The sequence below is a fragment of the Oncorhynchus mykiss genome, chromosome 25 (genome assembly GCF_057628025.1).
Source record: "Oncorhynchus mykiss isolate SJ-2025 chromosome 25, ASM5762802v1, whole genome shotgun sequence".
In the NCBI taxonomy this organism is placed as follows: domain Eukaryota; kingdom Metazoa; phylum Chordata; class Actinopteri; order Salmoniformes; family Salmonidae; genus Oncorhynchus; species Oncorhynchus mykiss.
The window spans coordinates 55,085,733-55,112,299 of NC_143046.1; positions in this window are offsets into that span (position 1 = coordinate 55,085,733).

The window sequence follows — 26,567 nt, forward strand, 5'->3', positions numbered from 1 at the left end:
ATACATGGATAAGCAATTGAGTGCGGCATAGACAAGATGCAGTAGATGGTGTAGAATACAGTATATACATATGAGATGAGTAATGTAGGATATGTACACGTTGTTGAAGTGGTGTTATTTAAAGTGACCAGTGATACCTCAATGTGAATTTTTTTAAATTGCCGTTATTTAAAGTGATTAGTGATAAATTTATTAAGTCTGTTTATTTAAGTGGCTAGAGATTTAACTCTGTATGTTGGCAGCAGCCTCTCTATGTTAGTGATGGCTGTTTAACAGTCTGATGGACTTGAGATAGAAGCTGTTTTTCAGACTCTCAGTCCCAGCTTTGATGCACCTGTACTGACCTCGCCTTCTGGATGATAGCGGGGTGAACAGGCAGTGGCTCGGGTGGTTGTTGTCCTTGATGATCTTTTTGGCCTTCCTGTGACGTCAGGTGCTGTAGGTGTCCTGGAGGGCAGGTAGTTTGCCCCCGGTGATGTGTTTTGCAGACCTCACTACCCTCTGGAGAGCCTTGCGGTTGAGGGCAGTGAAATTGCCGTAGCAGGAGGTGATACAGCCCGATAGGATGCTCTCGATTGTGCATCTGTAAAAGCTTGTGAGTGTTTTAGATGACAAGCTACATTTCTTCAGCCTCCTGAGGTTGAAGAGGCGCTGTTGTCTGTGTGGGTGGACCATTTCAGTTTGTCCGTGATGTGTACGCCGAGGAACTTAAATCATTCCACCTTCTCCACTACTGACCCGTCGATTTGGATGGGGGGGGGGGTGCTCACTCTGCTGTTTCCTGAAGTCCACGATGTTTCCTGAAGTCCATGATGTTGAGTGAGAGGTTGTTTTCCTGACACCACACTCTGGACCATCACCTCCTCCCCGTAGGCAGTCTCGTTAGCAACCAGGCCTACCACTGTAGTGTCATCTGCAAACTTGATGATTGAGTTGGAAGCGTGCATGGCCACACAGTCATGGGTGAACAGGGAGTACAGGAGGGGGCTGAGAACACACTCATGTGGGGCTCCAGTGTTGAGGATCAGCGGGGTGGAAATGTTGTTTCCTACCTTCACCACCTGGGGGTGGCCCGTCAGAAAGTCCAGGACCCACTTGCACAGGGCGGGGTCAAGACCCAGCTTAATGACGAGTTTGGAGGGTACTATGGTGTTAAATGCTGAGCTGTAGTCAATGAACAGCATTCTTACATAGGTATTTCTCTTGTCCAGATGGGATAGAGCAGTGTGCAGTGTGATTGCATTGTCAGTGGACCTATTGGGGCGGTAAGCAAATTGGAGTGGGTCTAGGGTATCAGGTAAGGTGGAGGTGATATGGTCCTTGACTAGTCTCTCAAAGCACTTCATGATGACAGAAGTGAGTGCAATGGGGCGATAGTCATTTAGATCATTTACCTTAGCTTTCTTGGGAACAGGAACAATGGTGGCCATCTTGAAGCTTGTGGGGACAACAGACTGGGATAGGGATTGGTTGAATATGTCCGTAAACACACCAGTCAGCTGGTTTGCGCATGCTCTGAGGACACGGCTAGGGATGCCGTCTGGGTCGGCAGCCTTGCGAGGGTTAACATGTTTAAATGTTTTACTCACATTGGTCACGGAGAAGGAGAGCCACAGGTGATAATGTATTGGGCCTATTGTTTACTGCACAAACCTCATTTCTACAGTACTGTTTTTAATAGGATAATGTTGCATAGGCGTTTTTAAGTCATGTAGATCTCGGCTTGCATTTTGACTCAGAAAGTGCTCTTGACTTGAACTGTATATATGTACAGTTCTAACACTTGGAGCTATTTACCTTAAATAACTTTGGATTACAGTGTACCAATACCCTGTGTTGAAATTCAGTCCGTCAGAAGAACTGACAAGAACATTGAATCCCCACACTCAGTATGTGTAGAAAACACCTGGCGTTTCTGCTTTACAATCCACGTCCACGTTGAACAGTAACATCCCACTGGGCACAAAGTGGTTGAATCAATGTTGTTTAAACACAATTTGTCCATTTATTGTGACATGGGATCTACCTGGAAAATACATTGGATTTGCAAAAAGTCATGAACTCTTGTTTTGAGGGTGACATTTTTCACTAACTTCCAGTGTTGGGGAACGTTCATTTTAAAAGTAAGTCATTGCATTACAACGCTATTCCCATCAAAAGTCATTTGTTACGTTACAACGTTCCTTACTGTGAAAAGTAACTCGTTATATTACTTTTGCATTACCATTAACCAAAAACCTGAAGATGCCTTGCGCATGTTGGTCGTTATGCCCAGTAGATGGTGGACACTACCTTGACTATGACTTGTCTGATAGGCCTGGCTTTTACCGTAAAGAAATAAATATTGCATAGCCTACTGTCCGTAATCTATAACTCTGGGCTATACCAACTCATGGAATAATGACAGACACAATATCTCCTTTACAAATCTTTAATAAGGAAATAATTTTGTTGAATTATTTACACATAATTAAATACATATAAAACTAACTGGGCAAAGTAAAAGGAGAGCTCAATTACAAAGACAGCTGGCTACCATTCTGTTTTACACACAGATACATACTGGGCAGAGAGACATGAAAACACACAAGTTAACACGAGCATAGCTGGGAATGAATAAATTAATGCGGATAAAAATTAAATAAATATATATTATACAAACGAGGTGGAAGGGTTAGAAATACTGATAGCTGCTAACCTAGTTTTGTTCTGCAAGTGGCACTGTAAGTGCTTGTGCACGTTGTGTCTGGTGTACGTCGTGTTATGTAACCATTTATCGATTGTTCTGTTTTCGGGTGGGTTTTTATTATTAAACTGCGCCGTTGGAAACACAGTTTTTGCTCTCCTGCGTCTGACTTCTCTGCCGCCAGTATGCACCCCTTTCACATGGTCTCTTTTTTTGCTTTCTTGAGAAAGGCAGCTCCAAAATGCAGGTGTGTCAGCCTAGCTCAGTGCTTTCCGTGGTGGTGGGGCAGCCAGCGAAAAATACGGACCGTAGGTGTTGGTCATTTTCTCTAGTGCGACGTGATTGACTCAGTGTTCTGTCACTCATGGGGACACCACGTCGCCGCAAAATCTACAGGGAGAGCTTAGTTACATAAGAGGTGCCCATGCATGAAGGCTCAAGGTCATTGGCCAAAAATAAAATGATGTAATATCATGTTATACTGTATCTAGCTTTGATTGGACTGATCATGTCAACATCATACTTTCAAAATCTTAGCTAGCAAGCTAGGAGTCATCATCATGAATCAAGTCGACAATGTACTGGCAAATCCTTTTCAATCCTTGTCAAACGAAAATAAATGATGAAGAGAAATTATAGATAAAATGTATTGGTGCTCATCGACCATTGGGCATAAAAATTACACAACAACCTGGAAATTCAACAATGAGTGGTTTGGAAGGAATCAGTGGCAATCAGAGCAAGCATTGTAAAGCAATCACTAGCCTGCTATTCAGTGGAGTGGACGTGTTGTCCAAGTTTGGGTTTAATGGTGTCTTTTCCAAGCTTAAAGAAATAAACATTCATCATTGGCCATGCTGTCAATCCACTTTCAAAACGACTGGTAACTCGGAACTGGGAAATCTCAGACTTCAGTGAGTTCAAGGCCATTGGGAACTCGTAAAAAAACTCATTTTGAACGGTCATCCAACTCGGAATTTCAAGTCAGGAACTCAGGCCTATTTCTAGAGCTCCGACCTGAAGATCACTAACCTCATGATTCCACAATGCTTTTTTCCGATTTCCCGGTTGTGTTGAAAGCATCATCAATCCAGAGAATGACAGACTTTGAAGACGAAGTTTGATGCCAAAATTTGCCCACGAAGGACTGTCGCGACACTTTCCTGTTCAAGTGAGCACAGCACAATAAGGTGAGTCCAAAAAGGGCGTGTATGCTGCTGCATAAAGGATGTAATATGCCAGGGAGACGTATATTGTAGCTAAGAAAGTAATACTAGGTGTATGTTGTGCTGCAAGCTGCTTGCTCACGCTAATAATATGGTCCCTTTTCCCCTCATAACTTAGCCTACTGTTTGGACTTGGTGGTGCACATGTAGCCTGTAGCCTGTTTTAGAGAAATGTCATCAAATATAGTAAGAACTTTCATTGTCTGCTTATATGCCTCCTTTATTTATCCTATGGTTCTGACTTGGTGTACAAGGAGAAGTGTAAGAATGGCCCATGTTCTGAATTCTGTCGCAGTACATTTCAAAAGTGCTGAACAAATGTTACATTGACTACGTCTGTCCTAGCTCGCTCATTAATGTCTTATTAAAAATTACGGATTGCCTCTTATCCACTCGTCATCCCCTTATGTCATAGTTTTTACATCTAAATTGTCAGTAGAACCACATTTGTTTAAGCAAGTCAGCTATACCAGCTATGTTTTATAAAAGTCATCAGTAAGTATAAGTATTCAGACCCATTTAACTTATACAAGATTTTGTTACTTTATAGCCTTATTCTAAAATGGATTAAATTGTTTTATTTTAATCAACATTCTACACACAATACCACATAAGTAGAAAGCAAAAACAGGTTTATAGAAATTGTGTAAAAAAAAAAAAAAAAAAGTGTATTAAATATTAAAAATGGAAACATCTTAAGTATTAAGACCCTTTACTCAGTACTTTGTTAAAGGACCTTTGGTAGTGATTACATTCTTGAATCTTCTTGGGTATGACGCTACAAGCTTGGCACACCTGTATTTGGGGAGTTTCTCCCACTATTTTCTGCAGATCCTCTCAAGTGTTGTCAGGTTGTATGGGGAGCGTTGCTGCACAGCTATTTTCAGGTCTCTCCAGAGATGTTTGAGTCAGGGTTCTGGGTGGGCCATTCAAGGGCATTCAGAGACTTTTCCCAAAGCCACTAATTTTCTTGGCTCTGTGCTTAGGGTCGTTGTCCTGTTGGAAGGTGAACCCTTGCACCAGCCTGAGATCTTGAGCACTCTGGAGCAGGTTTTCATCAAGGATCTCTCTGTACTTTGCTCCGTTCATCTTTCCCTCGATCCTGACTCGTTTCCCAGTCCCTGATGCTGAACAACATCACCAGAGCATGATGCTGCCATCACCCTGCTTCACCGTAGGGATGGTGCCAGGTTTCCTCCAGATGTGATTCTTGGCATTCAGGCCAAAGAGTTCAATCTTGGTTTCATCAGATGAGAGAATCTAGTTTCTCATAATCTGAGAGTCCTGACCACGGCCCTCCTACTCCAATTGCTCAGTTTGGCCAGGTGGCCAGCTCTACAAAGTTTCTTGGTGGTTCCAAACTTCTTCCATTTAAGAATGATGGAGGCCACTGTGTTCTTGGGGACCTTCAATGCTGTAGAAATGTTTTGGTACCTTTCCACAGACCTGCGCCTTAACATAATCCTGTCTCGGAGCTCCATGGACAATTCCTTCGACCTCATGGCTTGGTTTTTGCTCTGACATGCACTGTCAACTGTGGGACCTTATACAGCAAAGGGTCTGAATACTTATGTAAATCATGTTTGTTTTTTTGTTTTTTATAAATGTGCAAACATTTCTAAAAGCCTGTTTTCACTTTGTCATTATTGAGTATTGTGTGTAGATTGATGAGGAAAGACAATTATTTAATAAATTTAAGAATAAGGCTGTAACGTAACAACATGTGGAAAAGGGGAAGTTGTCTGAATATTCCAAATGCACTGTAGATCCTCAAGGCAGATGGATTGCATTGAAAATATTATTTTCTTCTTTGAAAATATTAATAATAATCTAATTAGTCTCCAAGATAAAAATAACTATATCATAATGGTAGGGGACTACAACACAGTTTTAAGTATGTCAATAGACCGTAAAGGCAACCATAATACTAACTATCATGGCTTTAAAAAACAGATCTCGTAAGATATACTTGGAGGAGGCTTCATCAAGCTAGTCAGACTGTTTCTTTTCTGCAATCCTTTTCTAATGGTGCCAAAAGAGAAAAAAATATGAATTGAGGATCAAACTCGATCAGATCATCAACTTATAACCCCTCCATATAACCATGACAGACTTTCCACGAGGACGGGAATATTGAAGATTTAACCAGGGTTTATTGACTGATGCTGCTTTGTTACCAAAACGAAGGAATTCCCAATAAACTTGCACGATACAGGTTCAGTGGGCCCACATAACATATGGGTTGCCTTTAAATGTGCCCTTAACATTTTCATCCCAAAAACTAAAACGCCATCTGATCAACGGAGAAAAGGCTTACAACATGAATAGAAAATCTAACATAACATATCAATGGGGTTGGTAAATGTACAAAGAATAATTTAGGCTCAAGACAAATGGAGATTGAGGAACTTATTCAGGAAAGATCGGGTTTCATTTATGAAAAAAACGGAGCAAATTTGATGGAGAATGTCCAAAAAATTTAGTTTTTCATTACAATAAAAGAAAAGGAAATGTTATTAGTCACATAGACATATTTAGCAGATGTTATTGCGGGTATAGCGAAATGCTTGTGTTCCTAGCTCCAAAAGTGCAGTATTATTAGTATTAGTAATATCTTAACCTTAAATATAGAAGCGCAGCCAAAAATAACCTACTGTTTTTGGGGAAATCCTTGTCTAACCAAAGGAGATTTTGAATGAGCAAGTCAAATATTTTAAACAAAGGTTCTCTTGTCAAGGTCCTCCAACTTGACAATCAGTTTTGTGACACCCTTTTCCCCAAAAATAATTTTAAACAACCTGCGACACAAAAAATAATAATGGAAGGCCTAATGACACAGGACCAGTAGTTCATAACTATGGTTGCCAATGAATTCCTTTCAATCATGGAAAACCCCTGGCCTTGATGTCAGTCCAATGGAAATATATCAAACATTTTATGAACTACTGAAAGATCCATTACTATCATGTTTGAATTACTTGCATATTAATGGCAAACAGGCTGACACACAAAAAGATGGACTGATCTCTCTCCTGCTGAAACAGGAGCAAAGGGGTCAAAACAAACACCCAGTCTCTTAAAACAAACTGGAAGCCCCTCAACGATTCAATACTGCAATGCAAAAATATTGACATTGCGCAACCAGGGCTGGTAAAACCTTGGATCATTGCTATTCTAACTTCCGCGATGCATATAAGGCCCTTACCCGCACTCCTTTCGGAAAAGCTGACCACGACTCAATTTCTTTGCTCCCTGCCTACAGACAGAAGCTAAAACAAGAAGCTCCCACGCTGAGGTCTGTTCAACGCTGGTCCGACCAATCTGATTCCATGCTCCAAGACTGCTTCCATCACGTGGACTGGGATATGTTTCGTATTGCGTCAGACAACAACATTGACGAATACGCTGATTCGTTGAGTGAGTTCATTAGAACGTGCGTTGAAGATGTCGTTCCCATAGCAACGATTAAAACCTTCCCAAACCAGAAACCGTGGATTGATGGCAGCATTCGCGTGAAACTGAAAGCGCGAACCACTGCTTTTAATCAGGGTAAGGTGACCGGAAACATGACTGAATACAAACAGTGTAGCTATTCCCTCCGCAAGGCAATCAAACAAGCTAAGCGTCAGTATAGAGACAAAGTAGAGTCGCAATTCAATGGCTCAGACACAAGAGGTATGTGGCAGGGTCTACAGTCAATCACGGATTACAAAAAGAAGACCAGCCCAGTCACGGACCAGGATGCCTTGCTCCCAGGCAGACTAAATCACTTTTTTGCCCGCTTTGAGGACAATACAGTGCCACTGACACGGCCCGCAACCAAAACATGCAGACTCTCCTTCACTGCAGCCGAGGTGAGTAAAACATTTAAACGTGTTAACCCTCGCAAGGCTGCAGGCCCAGACGGCATCCCTAGCCGCGCCCTCAGAGCATGCGCAGACCAGCTGGCTGGTGTGTTTACGGACATATTCAATCAATCCCTATCCCAGTCTGCTGTTCCCACATGCTTCAAGAGGGCCATCATTGTTCCTGTTCCCAAGAAAGCTAAGGTAACTGAGCTAAACGACTACCGCCACGTAGCACTCACTTCCGTCATCATGAAGTGCTTTGAGAGACTAGTCAAGGACCATATCACCTCCACCCTACCTGACACCCTAGACCCACTCCAATTTGCTTACCGCCCAAATAGGTCCACAGACGATGCAATCTCAACCACACTGCACACTGCCCTAAACCATCTGGACAAGAGGAATACCTACGTGAGAATGCTGTTCATCGACTACACCTCAGCATTTAACACCATAGTACCCTCCAAACTAGTCATCAATCTCGAGACCCTGGGTCTCGACCCCGCCCTGTGCAACTGGTTACTGGACTTCCTGACGGGCCGCCCCCAGGTGGTGAGGATAGGTAACAACATCTCCACCCCACTGATCCTCAACACTGTTGCCCCACAAGGGTGCGTTCTGAGCCCTCTCCTGTACTCCCTGTTCACCCACGCCTCCAACTCAATCATCAAGTTTGCGGACGACACAACAGTGGTAGGCTTGATTACCAACAACGACGAGACGGCCTACAGGGAGGAGGTGAGGGCCCTCGGAGTGTGGTGTCAGGAAAATAACCTCACACTCAACGTCAACAAAACTAAGGAGATGATTGTGGATTTCAGGAAACAGCAGAGGGAACACCCACCTATCCACATCGATGGAACAGTAGTGGAGAGGGTAGTAAATTTTAAGTTCCTCGGCGTACACATCACAGACAAACTGAATTGGTCCACCCCCACAGACAGCATCGTGAAGAAGGCGCAGAAGCGCCTCTTCAACCTCAGGAGGCTGAAGAAATTTGGCTTGTCACCAAAAGCACTCACAAACTTCTACAGATGCACAATCGAGAGCATCCTGTCGGGCTGCATCACCGCCTGGTACGGCAACTGCTCCGCCCACAACCGTACGGCTCTCCAGAGGGTAGTGAGGTTTGCACAACGCATCACCGGGGGCAAACTACCTGCCCTCCAGGACACCTACACCACCCGATGTCACAGGAAGGCCATAAAGATCATCAAGGACAACAACCATCCGAGCCACTGCCTGTTCACCCCGCTATCATCCAGAAGGCGAGGTCAGTACAGGTGCATCAAAGCTGGGACCGAGAGACTGAAAAACAGCTTCTATCTCAAGGCCATCAGACTGTTAAACAGCCACCACTAACATTGAGTGGCTGCTGCCAACACACTGACTCAACTCCAGCCACTTTAATAATGGGAATTGATGGGAATTGATGTAAAATATATCACTAGCCACTTTAAACAATGCTACTTAATATAATGTTTACATACCCTACATTATTTATCTCATATGTATACGTATGTACTGTACTCTATATCATCTACTGCATCTTTATGTAACACATGTATCACTAGCCACTTTAAACTATGCCACTTTGTTTACATACTCATCTCATATGTATATACTATACTCGATACCATCTACTGCATCTTGCCTATGCCGCTCTGTACCATCACTCATTCATATATCTCTATGTACATATTCTTTATCCCTTTACACTTGTGTGTATAAGGTAGTAGTTTTGGAATTGTTAGCTAGATTACTCGTTGGTTATTACTGCATTGTCGGAACTAGAAGCACAAGCATTTCGCTACACTCGCATTAACATCTGCTAACCATGTGTATGTGACAAATAAAATTTTATTTGATTTGACATAATTAATCACGATAAGACAGGATTCTTAAAAGGATAATATGTTGGAGACAACATTAGGCAACTACTAGAAATAATTGACTGATAACAACTATGAGAATAAATAATAATTATGAGAATGCAGGGAAACCCGGTATAATCTTTATAGCAGATTTGGATAAACCTTCGATACAGTACGTCTAGAATATGTTTGTTGTGCCTGGATTTTCTTTTCTTTGGAGAATCGCTCAGAAAATGGGTAAAGGTCATGTTCAACAATGCTTAATGTAAAATAATAAAAACGGTTCTTCTCTGAGAACTTTCATTTGTCAAGAGGCATAAAACAGGGTTGCGCTCTGTCAACATATGTTTTTATTACTGCCATTGAACTGTTGGCTATATAAATCTGATCTAATGATAACATTAAGGGGCATAAAACATATGGATTAGAGACAAAAGTATAAATCTGTGCCAATGGGTCAAATTTTATGTCCTCAATCTTCAATATCGAAGGGCCTGATTGAGGACCTGGATAATTTCTCCAGTTTCTCTGGACTAAAACCTAACTATGATATGTGTACTATTTTATGGATTGGGTCACTAAAATATACAAACCTTAAATTGCCAGCTGGTGAAGTTGATGTGCTTAGTGTACATATCCCGGAAAAGTTGAGCGATCTTGCATCTATTAACTTTGACAGAACAAAAACAAATAGGATCTTGAAAGTGTGGAAAGAAAAACACCTGTCCATCTACAGGAAAATGACCCTGATTAATTATCTAGTGATATCGCAGTTACATATTTATTAATGAATCTACTGACTACTACCGAAAATATGACATTTTATTTGGAATGGGAAACCAGAAAGTTAAATGGGCATATTTATATAACAAACATGCGTTTGGAGGGTTAAATATATTAAATATTAAGTTATTAAACCTCTCTATTAAAACTTCCTTTATACCAAAGTTATATCTAAATGCAAACTGGTTTTCCAGGTGGCAATTAAGAGAGGCCCATCCTATGTTTGAGTGGGCTCTTTGCCATTTTGCAGATTAAAACACACATTTTTGGTGGATTGACAATGGATCCATGTTTAAATGAAGCCATACAGAGTTGGCTACAATTTAAATTTCATCCTCCAGAAAAGGCAGATAAAATATCACAGCAAATAACTCCAATGTACTGATAGAGAAAGAAAATGTTGTAAAAACTTTACATGAAGGGCTTAATATTTAAAAAAAAATACATTGTAAACAAGGACGGTAAAATGATGTCACACAAGCAACTAGTGCTGAGCGATTATTTTTTGTTTTTTTTAAACAAACTAATTGACTGACGTCGGTTCAATTATTTGAATTCCATTTAGTTTGGGTTTCTTCTGTGAGCTCGTTACACAGTTTCTCTAGAGATAAATCAGATCAAGCCCGAATAGTGCGATGTAGTAAGGGAGTTGCAGTTTCCAACAGGCCAATACTTAACATGGTAATTAAAAAACGTGGTAATTAAATACAACAACCATAATCCGTTGCATGCCCACCTACTTGTCCAGGTCTGTGTGGAGCAGACACTGGACACGGAGATAAGAGGGATGATCGAGCGGGATAGAAAGCAGTGGCTTAGCAAAGTATCTCTACCTGAAAATCCATGATCTACGTGATTGAAGTTGGTACTCATCAGTCATAAAAGTATGCCCTCTTTTCTTTGAAGAACTACTGAAATTGGTATTTTCTCAGAAATCAGCTCTCTAGAGATGAGACGATGACTTGGAATGAATTAATGGTAATCAAATAAAACAACTGAAATATTTGTATTAAAGTAAAGTCGTGAATGGTTAATAAGTTATAAGCAGTAATGGGCAGTCACTACCATCATGGGATTTTTATTCATTGTTTAATTCTGTGATGTTACAGCATTCAACCCACGTAATGCATAGTGCATTTAGTATTTAAAAAAAAAATCAAAACGGTGATTATATTTAATAATCAAATTAAAACCAAACTGATCTCTAAATGGCTCTAATCGCTCGCCATTACAAGCAATTAACAACAGTGTATGGAGGTGTATGCTTTGTCACAAAATTGGAAGGGGCAATTACTTAAAGAAGAAATGGAAGAATTAGTCTGTCTGCCACCCATTAAAATCCCTAAATGGCTTAAAATTATATTATGAATGGAATATGAATGTAGCAGTTTCGCTTGAAGTCAAATGTTTTGACAGCAATACCGCATTAAATTCAAGTTAGTTTGGAACAGGTCTTTGATGTTACAATACCTTGGATCTATGAACTGATGCAGTGCCTTGCAAAAGTATTCATACCCCTTGGATTTCTTCACATTTTATTGTGTTACAAAGTGAGATAAAAATTAATGTCATGGTAATTTGCTGTCAACAATCTACACAAAATACCCTCTCATGTGGAAGAATTGTTTAAGACAATCATTAAAGATTCATCAAAATTAAGAAACTAAAATATAGTCATTGCATAAGTATTCAGCTCCCTGAGTCAATGTTAGAAACATCTTTGGCAGAGATTACAGCTGTGAGTGTTCTTGGGTAAGTATCTAAGAGCTTTAGACACCTGGATTGTGCAATATTAGCCCATTATTATTTTCAGAATTCTTCAAGCTCTGTCAAGATGTTGGGGATTATGGATAGACAGCAGATTTAAGTCAAAACTGTAACTTGGCCACTCACAAACATTCACTGTCTTCATGGTAAGCAACTCCAGTGTAGATTTGGCCTTGTGTTGTCGGTTATTGTCCTGTGAATTCTCTCCCAGTGTCTGATGTAAAGCAGACTGAGCAGGTTTTCCTCTAGGATTTTGCCTGTGTTAAGCTCCATCCCGTTTTTTCATCCTGAAAAACTCCCCAGTATTTGTCAATGTCAAGCATACCCATACCATGATGCAACCACCACTATGCTTTAAAATAAGGAGGCAGTTACTCAGTGATGTCCTGTGTTGGATTTGCCCTAAACATAAGGCTTTGCATTTAGGCAAAAAACGTTTATTATTTTTCTCTGTTTTTTCCCCCCAATATTACTTTAGTGCTTTGTTGCATACAATATGCATGTTTTGGAATATTTGTATTCTGTATATTTGTATTATTCTTCTCACTCTGTCACCACAATGCTGTTGATCCATCAGTTTTCTCACATCACAGCCATTGAACTCTGTAATTGTTTTAAAATCACCAATGGCCTCATGGTAACATCCTTGAGCAGTTTCATTCCTGTCCTGGAGATCAGTTCAGAAGGATGACTGAATTGTTGATGTGTCTGGGTGGTTTAATACATAATCCACAGCATAGTTAATAATCTGACCATGCTTAAAGAGATATTCAATGTCTGATTTGTTATTTTTACCCATCTACCAATCACTGCCCTTCTTTACGAGGCTTTTGAAAAGCTCCCTGGTTGTTGTAGTTGAATCTGTGCTTGAAATTCAATACCTGACCTTACAGATGTTGTATGCAGAGGAAGGGGAAGTCATTAAAACATCTGGTCAACCCCTATTATTTTACACAGAGTTAGTCCATATAATTTATTATATGATTAGTTATGCCACATTTTACTCCTGAACTCATTTAGGCTTGACTAAACAAATTAACTGTATGCTTGTGCAATGACTATATTTTAGTTATCTAATTTGACATTACAGAGTATTTTGAGTAGATTGTTGACAGAAAATTCCAGTGTTACGGTTTTCTTCGGGTGAAAGAGAGTCGGACCAAAATGCAGCGTGGTAATTTTCATACATGTTTAATAATTAAGAAAAACAAACAATACAAAAACAAGAACCGGACCGTGAAAACCTATACAGCCTATCTGGTGACAACAAACACAGAGACAGGAACAATCACCCACAAAACACTCAAAGAATATGGCTGCCTAAATATGGTTCCCAATCAGAGACAATGATAATCACCTGCCTCTGATTGAGAACCAATTCAGACAGCCATAGACTATGCTAGATAACCCTACTAAGCCACAAACCTAATACCTAACAAAACCCCAGGACAAAACACACCACATACAAAAACCCATGCCCCACCCTGGCCTGACCAAATAAATGAAGATAAACACAAAATACTTTGACCAGGGCGTGACATCCAGTTACATCCATTTTAATTCCACTTTGTAACCCAATAAAATGTGAAGAAATGCAAGGGGTATGAATAGTTTTGCAAAGCACTGTATATAAAACAACAATTGACACATCAATCCATTTCAATTTAAGCTACGATATACAATATTTGCTACAGAAATAAGGTCAATATATGGGGCATTGAACAGTCAGCCTTGTGCAAACTCTGCCACGAGGAAACAGAATCCTTAGACCATATTTTCTGGAACTGTTTTGGAGTCAGGTCAAGGAATGGTTTTCATGTCATAGTATCAGGGTTCAGATGGACCTACAAACTGTATTGTTAGGGGATCTGAAAACCACGATCAGTCAATGGGAAATATCATTAAAGTACGGTGCATTTTGAAAGTATTCACACCCCGTGACACATTTTGTTACGTTACAGCTTTATTCTAAAATGGATAAAAAAAATTCTCAGCACCCCACCCATAATAATGACAAAGTGAAAACAATTTTTTTGAGATGTTTGCTAACTTATTAAAACTAAAAACAGAAATAACTTATTTACATAAGTATTCAGACCCTTTGCTATGAGACTCAAAATTGAGCTCAGATTCATCCTGTTTCCATTGATCCGCCTGTTCCCATTGAGGCCACTTGTGGTAAATTCAATTGATTGGACATGATTTGGAAAGACACACACTTGTCCATATAAAGTCCCACAGTTGACAGTACATGTCAGAGCAAAAACCAAACCATTAGGTCAAAGGAATTGTCCGTAGAGCTCAGAGACAGCATTGTGTTGAGGCAAAGATCTGGGGAAGGGTACCATAAAATGTCTGCAGCATTGAAGGTTCCCAAGAACACAGTGGCCTCCTGCATCATTCTTAAATGAAAGAAGTTTGGAACCACCAAGACTCTTCCTAGAGCTGGCTGCCCGACCAAACTGAGCAATTGGGGGAGAAGGGCATTGGTCAGGGAGGTGACAAAGAACCCGATGGTCCCTCTGACAGAGCTCTAGAGTTCCTCTGTAAAGATGGGGGAACCTTCCAGAAGGACAACCATCTCTGGAGCACTCCACCAATCAGGCCTTTATGTTAGAGCGTCCAGACGGAATCCACTCCTCAGTAAAAGGCACATGACAGCCTGCTTGGAGTTTGCCAAAGGGCACCTAAAGACTCTCAGACCATAAGAAACTAGATTCCCTGGTATGATGGTCTGAATGCCAAGCGTAACATCTGGAGGAAACCTTGCACCATCCCTATGGTGAAGCATGGTGGCGGCAGCATCATGCTGTGGGGATGTTTTTCAGCGGTAGGGACTGGTAGACTAGTGAGGATCTAGGGAAAGATGAATGGAACAAAGCACAGACAAATCCTTGATGAAAACCTGCTCCAGAGCGCTCAGGACCTTAGACTGGGGCAAAGATTCACCTTCCGACAGGACAACGACCCTAAGCACATAACCCTAAGCACGCTGAATGTCCTTAAGTGGCTCAGCCAGAGCCCGGACTTGAACCCGATCGAACATCTCTGGAGAGACCTGAAAATAGCTGTGCAGTGACATTTCCCATCCAACCTGACAGAGCTTGAGAGGATCTACAGAGAAGACTGGGAGAATCTCCCCAAATACAGGTGTGCCAAGCTTGTAGCGTCATACCCAAGAAGACTTGTTGCTGTAATCGCTGCCAAAGGTGCTTCAACAAAGTACTGAGTAAAGGGTCTGAATACTTATGGAACTTTTTTAAATACATTTTTCTAAATTAGCAAGAATAAAATAATAATGTTTTTGCTTCATTTGTATTTATTTTTATTTTTATTTCACCAGGTACGCTAGTTGAGAACAAGTTCTCATTTACAACTGAGACCTGGCCAAGATAAAGCAAAGCAGTGTGACACAAACAACAACACAGAGTTACACATGGAATAAACAAGCGTACAGTCAATAACACAATAGAAAAAAGAAAGTCTATATACCGTGTGTGCAAATGGCATGAGGAGGTAAGGCAATAAATAGGCCATAGTAGTGAGGTAATTTCAATTTAGCAGATTAACACTGGAGTGATAAATGAGCAGATGATGATGTGCAAGTAGAGATATTGGTGTGCAAAAGAGCAGAAAAGTAAATAGAAACTATATGGGGATGAGGTAGATGGGGTAATGAGGTAATGCGTGTAGATTGATGAGGAAAAAAATAAATAATGGAGATTAGAAAGAAACCAAACATTACATTGATAGACCCGCTTTCTATGAGGACTGAATCAAATTAAACTTGAAATGTACTTGAAATAAAGTTTGATTTGATTCAGACCTATGCTTTAACTTAGATTGTTGGTTGAGATGGAGATGTGAATCCAACATATAAATGATACATTTGTAGACATACTGGAATTAAAGACAGACTCAGTGGCAAAAAAAATATAAATCTCTTTCAAATGTTGATATTGTTTTGCGTTGTCAAACACAATTCAGTATTACTTTTGTAATAAAGCAAATAGCCTAAAGTTAAGGCTATCTTACAAACTAATGTAACAATATTTATTCAACCTTAAAATGAGTAACACATCCATGGCCAGGTGACTGTAACTATACATGTCTTCTTAAGTAATCATAGAAAGTATGCATGGTCAAGATAGTATGCAAAGGTCAAAGGTCTGTCGACGTCTTCACAATATTGCCACACTTCTAGTTAAAAGGGCTCCAAATATGGTTCTTTCGACTGTGCCGATAACAGTTCCATGTGTAGATCCCTCTGTGGAAAGGGTTCTACATGGAACCCAAAAGCGTTCTGCCTCAAACCAAAAGGAAGCAAAAAGCATGTGGAAGCAAAAAGGGTTCTTCAAAGGGTTCTCCTATGGGGACAGCCAAATAACCCTTTTAGGTTCTACATGGCACCTTTTTTTCTAAGACTGTATAACAATCTGCCCAGAAACTTGAACAGCATTGATCACTTGTGCTATGTGCTTTTAATGTAATCTCAACTGCAATCCAGGTCATTAAATTGTGCTATTAGAGGAAGCACAGTGATAACACATTAAGGGCGCAATATGCAGAAATGGCTCTGCCATTTTCTGGTTGCTAAAATCAGAATCACTTGTCTAATTTCAGTTTATGTGACAAAACAAGCTATGTCTGTGTAGAAAATCATTGTACCATCTAAACCGCTGTGAAATGTAACGATGTGCGCTGAGAGTCGGGAAGCAAGATCAGGGAGTGAGTGTTTTAATTAAATAAACGAAACATAATACAAAACAAGAACCTCTATTGGCACACAGACATGAAACAGAAACAATGATGACTGGGGAAGGAACCAAAGGGAGTGACATACTGTATATAGGGCAGGTAAACAGGAAGTGATGGAGTCCAGGTGAGTTTGATGACACGCAGGTGGTTGTAACGATGGTGACAGGTGTGCTCCATAACGAGCAGCCTGGTGACCTAAAGGCTGGAGAGGGAGCACACGTGACAGAAATATATTTTCCATTAGCAACAATATAGTATTTTCAGCTGTTTGAAGCTGGTGTACAAAAACCGAAAGTGAAAGACACAAAAACAAAACTTAGGAACGGAAGGTATAGAAATAGCGCACAAAAAAACAGATCTATTGCTTCTTAGTATTGCTTTCAATGCGAATGACAAATCTAGAACTAATATTTATATGTGAATTTGGTCGTGTTGTCCCAAAAAATATATATTGCTACTTTGTATACCCTTTTGAACTTTGTTGATTTTTGAAATGGTTGAAAGCGCTGTGATAAGAAATGAACCAAAAATCAGACATTGTTTTACCATTGGAATTTGGTTGTGATTTGAGATGGTCGAACACATTGGGAATTCAACAAACGCCTGACTGTCTTTTTTGAGTAGGTGAATGAAGGTTCGAATCTCATTGATTAACGTCTCAACCAAATATTACCCAGATTTCCATGTTGAAAATGATGTGGTGTTGCCCAGTGGGATTGGTCAGTATGATCAACCTAGCTGCCTGACCAACCTGGACCTATAGGCCATGGGTGCTCATGTGCGTCTCCTGGTAAAGAATAGCACAAATTTCTGTGGACACGGCACTGTGTCTGCTCCTCCGGATCTGGGGGCCCATTCCATTTCATGGTGCATCGCCCCTGCGTGTGATTATGCCGCACTTTCAGGCGCAGAGGATGAAACTGTTTGTGATTACTAATGTCCCTGTCAGGGGTGTGCGGCTCTCCCCTTCTCCTTTGTGGAAACTGTCACCCTGCTGACGGTGAATTACCCTTTCCAATGTGAGGAAAGGAAAACCCTGCACGCTCCAGACAGGCAATGAAATGACCGGCTGGATGTTACTAAGATGCCACGCTCCTGGCATCATTTACATTGGTTGAATGGGAATCAGATGGTTTAGCGCCTCGGCAGTGGTGGTTAATAGCAGCAGCGGCAGCGTCATCCCACTCCCACACAGTGCTGAACACAGATGTCATGTGCTTTGCGGGACTTGGAAATAGAGATAATACCGTGTAGGAAGGTGTTGCTTGCTGTCACACAAATGGAGGAAATGCACACAGCATAATGGGCTTGGACCCTGCCATTCTGTGCCAGGATCAAATGGATGCATTCGGATATGAGTGCACATGGATGTGTGTGCGTGTGTGTGTGTGTGGGTGGGGGGGGGGGGGGTGGGGGCGGGGGGGATCTCCATGTGCTGTATTTGAAGGGACGCTGTATTTGAAGGGACGCTCTCTCCCCAGCATTGATGCTGTTTGATATGCAGGACCTGTCCTGCTAAAATAAAGACACAAACATTTCTGCACATAGAGATGTCAAATCATTATATTTGTCTTGCTCCTGTAAGTCCAAAAAAAGAGCAAGCGTTCAAAAAAGGTGACGACATTCCTTTTTGGAGCTGGGTTTTTCAGGGTGTGTCGGAATTGAATGAGGATGAATGACAGTCAAGCTGAATATGCATGGCAGAGAGAGGCAACTGATTTGCTTTGGATTTTGATTTGTAATTCGTTAGTCATTAGACAGTTCCACAGGCGGCTGTGACTGCATAATGAAATATTTCCAGTAGTTTGGGGCAATTTCGCACATTTTACTCGTAAGGCTTGGCTAGCAAATCTCATAGGTCCACAAAGAAAATAAGCAGACGTCTCAATGATGTCTCTGCAATTATTCAAAACCTCTGGGTGGAAAGTATCTTGGCATTGTGAGGCACAGACAGGTGTGCTAGAATACTGTGGTGTTTGTCATCATTAGTAGTTCATTTTGGTGCTACTGTGTACCAATACACATCACAGGACATTATGAAGTAGTGTTACAGTAGGTCATAACATCAATCTCTGAGCTCTGTAAAGTGACCCACGCTCCATTGCCGAATCAAAGAATACTATGTACAAATTATAATAACATAAAAGAGGGAGCGAGAGCGAGACAGAGAGAGATCGTGAAAGTGGCCCTGCACGTCTGTGTGTGTGTGTGTATATGTGAGTGTCTGTGTGTGCAATGTATTTGTGTTTACTGCAGGGCTCTCCAACCCTGTTCGTGGAAAGCTACCCTCCTGTAGCTTATTAGCCAGCTAATTTTTAGACTCAAGTGAGTTAGATTAGGGTTGGAGCGAAAACCTACAGGATATTAGCCCTCCAGGAACAGGGTTGAAGAGCCCTGGTGTACTGTTGGACTTGGCAGGGTGTCTTGGAGCGTGGAGATTCCCCTCTGGGTGTACAGGTATATTAAAGACCATAGACGCTGGCTCAGTACACTGGATTCCTTTAGGGCATAAGGGACATCTGATTCTCCCACTGCCTGAGCCACTGAACTAAATGCTCCATCAATTATTCATACGTATATCGCTTTATTGCATTGCAAGGCTTTCACTCAAAGTTTCCAACACACCGTTTACAGTACATAACCCCCAGACATTGCTGTCAAACTTTAGGCTCCCCTCTCTCTCTCTCGCTCGATCTCTCTCGCTTGTCGGCTGAGTTGATGAATAGAGTCTTGGATAACATTACACTGCATCGAATGGGGACCTGTGAGGAGATGTCGACCTAACTTGTTCCTGTCGGAGACGTCCAATGTAAGGTCATCAAACAGATCAGGAGATCTACTTAATCCATGCATCGCGTCGAACCTGGTCCCCCTGGTGCAAAACAATAAGTCCCAAGATTCTCCAGTCCTAGCAACAGATAAACAATCCAAGGAAGTAAAAGAAGCTGGAAAGATGTCCGTAACCTCGGCTGATTCTCTTGGAATAATTTTGAATCTAACATGGTATGACAGGCCGGTTTAATCTGGCCTGCTTTAAAACAAGACGCTCTGCGCAATACAGAAGAAAAATGCTAATCTGCTCTAATTGCTAAAGATAACACTAGTTAATCAATAGAGCTGCTTAATGCAATGGCAAAAAAAACTCAACACTTCAGGACCTGAACACTCTTAAGCACGCAACTTTGCCATTTGGCATTTCACAAAACTCAGCCAGACTATTAACTTTGCACTTAAGGCTTGACATGTTTGGTGGTAATACAACGCAAAAGTAACTACACTTATTTTAGACATCTGCTTGCATTCATATCCTCGTCTGTGTTCTGTTTCGTTTGGATCTGAAGGAGAAGGAAAGTCCCACAAGGGGACATTTCTGAGTAATCTGAGTAGTCTAAGGAATGCTGTACATCTCTGGTAAATTAATTGGATTTTTACCATACCAGAGATCCAGAGATCCCAGCTATGGATTAGCAGCTGGCAGCACACTCTTAAATGTCAAATGAGATACTGTACCAGCTCCCACAGGTTAACCCACTTTCAGTGAAAAAAAAATATGCAGGGTAAAAAAGAAATACATGCGCATTTATGAATGAAATGAACAAGATATACACTTTAGCTAAAATAGAACCTACTCTCCATCTGCTACTTGTGGAGACTATAGAATGGAGACTATAAAGTAAAAAAAATCCTCATGGTCAAGTATCTGTGCTCTTTGTGTTCAACAATGGGGGACAGCAATATAAAGGAACACCTTTAAAAAAAATGCCTGGAGACTGGTTTTCAGAAACTATCCCCACCCAATCGATAAAGCTACCTTTGACAATGGTGCATATTATCGCCTTGACATTTAGTCACCCTTATTTTCCTCACCAAGCAACAGGCTGAAGGGGAATACAACAATGAGATTTAACCCCTGTAGGTCTAAGCCATTAAATAGCAATATCTAGTAAGATAACACATGGAATTGTTTTAAGATGGTCATAAAATGTATAATTTAGTCATTTGATTTTAAAATTTAGGACCCCTTATCAATATATTCATAAAAGTCACATTGTCCGAGAGAGATTTACCATGGTAAGCCTACACGAAACACAGCCCTTATTTTAAGTGTTTCTAAAATCCCCTATTGGAAAAATTAATGGTGGAAAAATGATTGGAACCATTTCCCTGTTTGACAACTAGGTTTTATGGGTATTATGACACGGGCACTGTGGGGCTCAATAGAAGTAACCCATTTCACTTTTGTGGACAGTTTATGTTTGAGGCTTTACTGATCCGGACAAACTTCTCTCTTTGATGAGAGCCCAAGCACTTCTCCAGTGTTTCCCCATATCACTGACAACGATAATTTAGTACCACATGTAGTAATATTGGGGTAATATTTCCTGCATCTTATCCCCTACGATACCTTCCCCCATTTCAACCCCCCATGGATTTGAAGTCCCCCATAAATGAAATGAACCCCCCCCCCCCTCACACACACACACAAACCCCCTAAAATGATTTCCTTCAAATCTGGCAACCCTGTTTAGCTTTCGCGCTAAGGTTAGGCAAGTAGGCTTGTAGTTGGGGAGACGATCCATGACGTGATAACATTTTATTTGCTTAGTGATTTGTAAAAAACTGTAAACGACTTGTCAAGTCATTTGCTCCGGTTCTTGTATACACTGTAACAAGAACATTGAAGATTTGTTATATACTAAAATGTGGCCGGACTAAATTTTTCGGGCAATGGGCGCAGCCATCTTTCACTTTGTTTATTTGCATCTTATAGTGATTGGCATTCTGGGATTAGGGAGTTTTCACTTTCACAAACATAAACAAACATGGCTGCCATCATGAAGAATTTAGCTACTGTTAGCTTAGCTGACACACATCTCTATTCTAAACAACATTACATTTCTCCCTTGTGCTCACCAGAGATGTGGTACATTGTCTAGCTGTTAGGTCACTAACTTATGTTTTTTTTTTTTTTTGCCAGCACAACCTGTTATTTAAAATGGTTTATGGGAAAGGGAAGGGAAAGGGGGATACCTAGTCAGTTGTACACCTGAATGCATTCAACTTTTCTGGAATGAGTTTGTCTGTGGATGTGTCTGTGTGACGCTTGAATGATGATGTTCGCATTTATCTTCTATAACGAAAGGTGCAATTCAGGAATAAAGTTGTGAAGACCTTTATTTCCTATCAGTACAACACATTGTGTCGATGCTTTTCAGACAACATTGCTGTTTGAACATGTTTGTTGCGTCATACGTTCTGTTGCTACTGTTCCAATCACATATTTGGGATGGTACGCTGCAGGGACCAGTCAACAATGATCCCAAATATGTGATTGGACACATCAAAGGGGTACAGTGATTTCAGAAAGTATTCACACTCCATGACTTTTTCTAAATGTTTTCACATTTTTTTGTCAACAATGTACACAAAATACTCTGTAATGTCAAAGTGAAAGAGAAATAAAAGGAAGATAAAACACTAATATACCGTACCTTTATTAGATAAGTATTCAACCCCCTGAGTCAATGTTAGACTCACCTTTGGCAGCGACTACAGCTGTGAGTCTTTCTGGGTAAGTCTCAAAGAGCTTTTCACACCCGGATTGTACAATATTTGCCCATTATTCTTTTAAAAAAATGACTTGAGCTGTGTCAAGTTGGTTGTTCATCATTACTAGACAGCCATTTTCAAGTCTTGTCGTAGATTTTAAGTCAAAACTGTAGCTAGGCCTTTCTGCAACACACTAACATTGTTAGTATTGTGGAGTAACTACAACGTTGTTGATCCATCCGCAGTTCTCCCTTATCTCAGCCATTAAACTTTGTAACTGTTTTAAAATCACTGTTGCTCTCATGGGGAAATCTCTGAGTGGTTTTATTCCTCTCCAGCAAATGAGTTAGGAAGGACGCCTGTATCTTTGTAGTGACCGGGTGTACTGACACACCACCCAAAGTGTAATTAATAACTGCACCATGCTCAAAGGTGCTCTTCTTTGTGAACCATTGGAAAATCTATCTGGTCTTTGTGGTTGAATCTGTGCTTGAAATTACTGCTCGACTGAGGGACCTTACAGATAATTGCTCGTGTGGGGTACAGAGATGGGGTGGTCATTGAAAAATCATGTTAAACACTACTATTCCACACAGAGTGAGTCCATGCAATGTATTATGTGACATGTTAAGCACTTCTGTACTCTCAAACGTATTTAGGCTTGCCATAGCAAAAGGGTTGAATACTCATTGACTCAAGACATTTCAGCTTTTCATTTTTAATGAATTTGTAAACATTTCTAAAAACATAATTCCAGTTTGTCATTATGGGGTATTGTGTGTAGATCAGTGACACACAATCTCAATTGAATCCATTTTAAATTCAGGCTGTAACACAACAAAATGTGGAAAAAGTCAAGGGGCGTGAATGCTTTCTGAAGGCACTGTATGTGATCGAGAGGTACACTCAAATGATTTGCTCGCGTAATGAATGGTGGTGGATGAAAAAAATGGGTAATTTCCTGTGGAATTTGTAGTGAGTAGAGAGTCTATCCCTAATAGCTCTGAGGATGGTGTTTCATTACTGTTAAATGCTGTTTTCCATACAATCAAATAAAGGATATACACATGTTTTAATCAAGGATATGACAGTAACATCACCCCTAATCTGCTGTGCATTTATGAAGATCAATATGTGTGTGCATGTGTGGTTGAGTATGAGCATGTTTTTATGTGTTTGCATGTGCATGGATACAATGTATACATTCCAGTGGTTATGTTTTTCAGGGCGGCCTATATGTGCAAGTCAGTGAATGTGTTGGTAGAATTTGGTCCTGATTTGGTTTTGTACTGTAAATTCGGGTTGGTTTCAAGTACAGCCTGTCTGTGTAGGCTAGGGTGTGTAGTATGTCTGTTGCATGCATAGTGTCTGTATGTATATAGTCTGTGGTATGTGTAATATGAATGTGGTGTGTCTGCATTTGTTGGGGTCTGTGTTTGTTTTTGTATGAATACACTGCTATTCTGCAGTCCGGTCCTTTCACATTGTAAGTTGTTGCAAAGTTTGGGTCTGGGGCCAGCTGATCAGCCCTTGTGACTGACAACTCTAAAGCCCGGTGTTTAACATCTATCCTTGTGTTTCTCTTTTGATCAGCGTCTGCCATTCTCACTGATTTTCCCAAATCACTGATGCTTGTCAAAGAATTAATTACCTGGATCGGTGCTCCATTGACTCCAAGCAGCAGCTGCAGGTTCACCGGAGAGCACCTCGGCTTTCTTCCAGCATTCCCAGCTAATCACCCACAATCCATTTCAACGGCAACCTGGTTGGCTCAGCTACTCGGAGAATAATGTGGAATTAGGCTTCACCCCAACAGTAACAATTTTAGATTTGCATACCGGGCGGTACACGGCAGATTATCTACGCCGCTCGGCATAGTGGGAGTTGAATATTAGCATCAGCGCCAGTGTTAATGGCAGTTGCGTCCTACAGCTTATTAAATAAATAATCGTGTCACAAGCATTCCGCTAAGCGCATATCCTCCCCATGTTATCATCTCATCAGCTGCGCAATGTGTTCATTACAGGCAGGATAGGAAAATTCAGAACCATGGCAAAAAAGGAAAAAGTATAAAGTGCATTTGATGGGGAAATGGGTGGCCTTAACTGAACAGTGGACACCAGGGCTGTCTCTGTAAAGAAATAATGACATTTCCTTGACGTTTTACCTGTTACAGAACCTCGTGATAACTGTTTTGTTTTGGTAACCTTGGTAACCTAGGTCAAATGAACACCGACACACAGTGAGAAATACGGTAAACATGTCATTAGAGATGATTTTCTCATTTGCTAACGATTGCGGTAATGAGGATTCGCTTCAAATGCCTCCTGTTGGAGGCAGCATGACGTCAACCTCTCTCGTCACCAAGCACCTCGCTGACCCCTGTGTCACAGACACACCGTGGAGAGGAGGAGACACACGACAGAGCAGACGGTCATAGAACCAGGCAGACGATACCAGGCGCAAACGCAGCTTAGCACAGGCAACTAGACTGGCACATGCATATTCTGTCACAGAACAGACTGTGCGCGTCTGCATCTCAGATGGAGTAGAGCACAGTGCAGGCGAACTAGAGACACTTCACAACACGGGACACTTCAGAAAACAGTGCAGACACAAAACACAGTACAGACAAGATTTATCGATAGCATTTCATGTATGTAACAGGAGACTGTTTATATTTCTCTGCAAAGTCAAAGAAGGGTAGACATACCAGGGCAGAGTTACCGTCTGGTCCGTCAAGAGCTCGCACACACACATGAACATACAGACACGCACCGCACCGCACACGTACACTTGTGCAGACTGTCCAACAGTGCAGCTCCCAGTCAGACCAAAGTGCAGTCAGCTTGTACTCTGTTGTCCCCGCGACCCTGACCCAGACAGTCCAGCCAGTACCAGACACCACCACACTCGAGACATCATACACTACTGCACCGAATGATAAGTATCCTACACTATATCACTATTTTATACAGTACAGGGCTCTAGACAGTTCACTCCCTGGGAGTCATTGCATTGTTTTTCCTCCTTAGCCTTCAGCAAAATGTGAAAGGGCAGTCGCTCCACTTAATGAAGTTGTCATTCAGGTTCTTTTTTTTTTTTTCAGGCTGTCCGACTTCACTTGGCCGCAATTCCAAGAATAGGACGTGTGAGAACTTTGTTGCGTAATACCTCAGAGGACTGAAGCTCCGTTTTCCCGAACGACGGCAAATAATTTAGGTTTCACACTTCAACAAGGATGGTTTTCTTGATAAATGGTCATTTTGCTTTGTACTGCTCCAACTCGGCTACCTGCACCTTTAGCTTCCCCGTGTCTTTGTGGAGTTTCTCAAGCTCTTTGGGGTACATCTCGGTGGTAGTTTGAAGAGTGTCCAGTGCCTTATTCACTAGCCGTCCGAGGGGGGCCTGCAAAAATGGCATGAGGCGAAATGAGGTTCACAGTGAAATATATCAAAATAGTGTGATTAGTGACATAATTCAAGTAGTTGAAAGGAGCATTTATCATTCATGTATTATCCTTTACTCTTATGTTGATGGATCCTCTATGGTATTTAGTGTGCTATCTGAGATATAGAATGCAACTATGTGAAAATATTTTTTATTTTGAATGAAATTTTACTTCTCACCTTCAACGCGTCTGAGAAAGTTTTTGAGTACAGTTTTGCCAATATCCTCAGTGTTGGAAAAATACCCAATTGTCATACTTGAGTAAAAGTAAAGAAACCATAATATAAAATTACTCAAGTAAAAGTAAAAGTGATCCAGTAAAATACTACTTGAGTAAAAGTCTAAAAGTGTTTGGTTTTAAATATACTTAAGTATTTAAAGTAAATGTAATTGCTAAAATATACTTTTAAAAAATGAAATCATTATATTAAGCCAACCGGACGGCACAATTATTCCCCCCCCCCCCCCCCCATTTAACCAGGGAACTCCAACACTCAGCCATAACTTACAAATGAAGCATGTGTGTTTATTGATTCTGCCAGGTCAGAGTGCACGAATTTGACATTTTTTCCTGTCCTGCTAAGCATTCAAAATGTATTTTTAAAGTAATAGTAAAAGTTGTCAA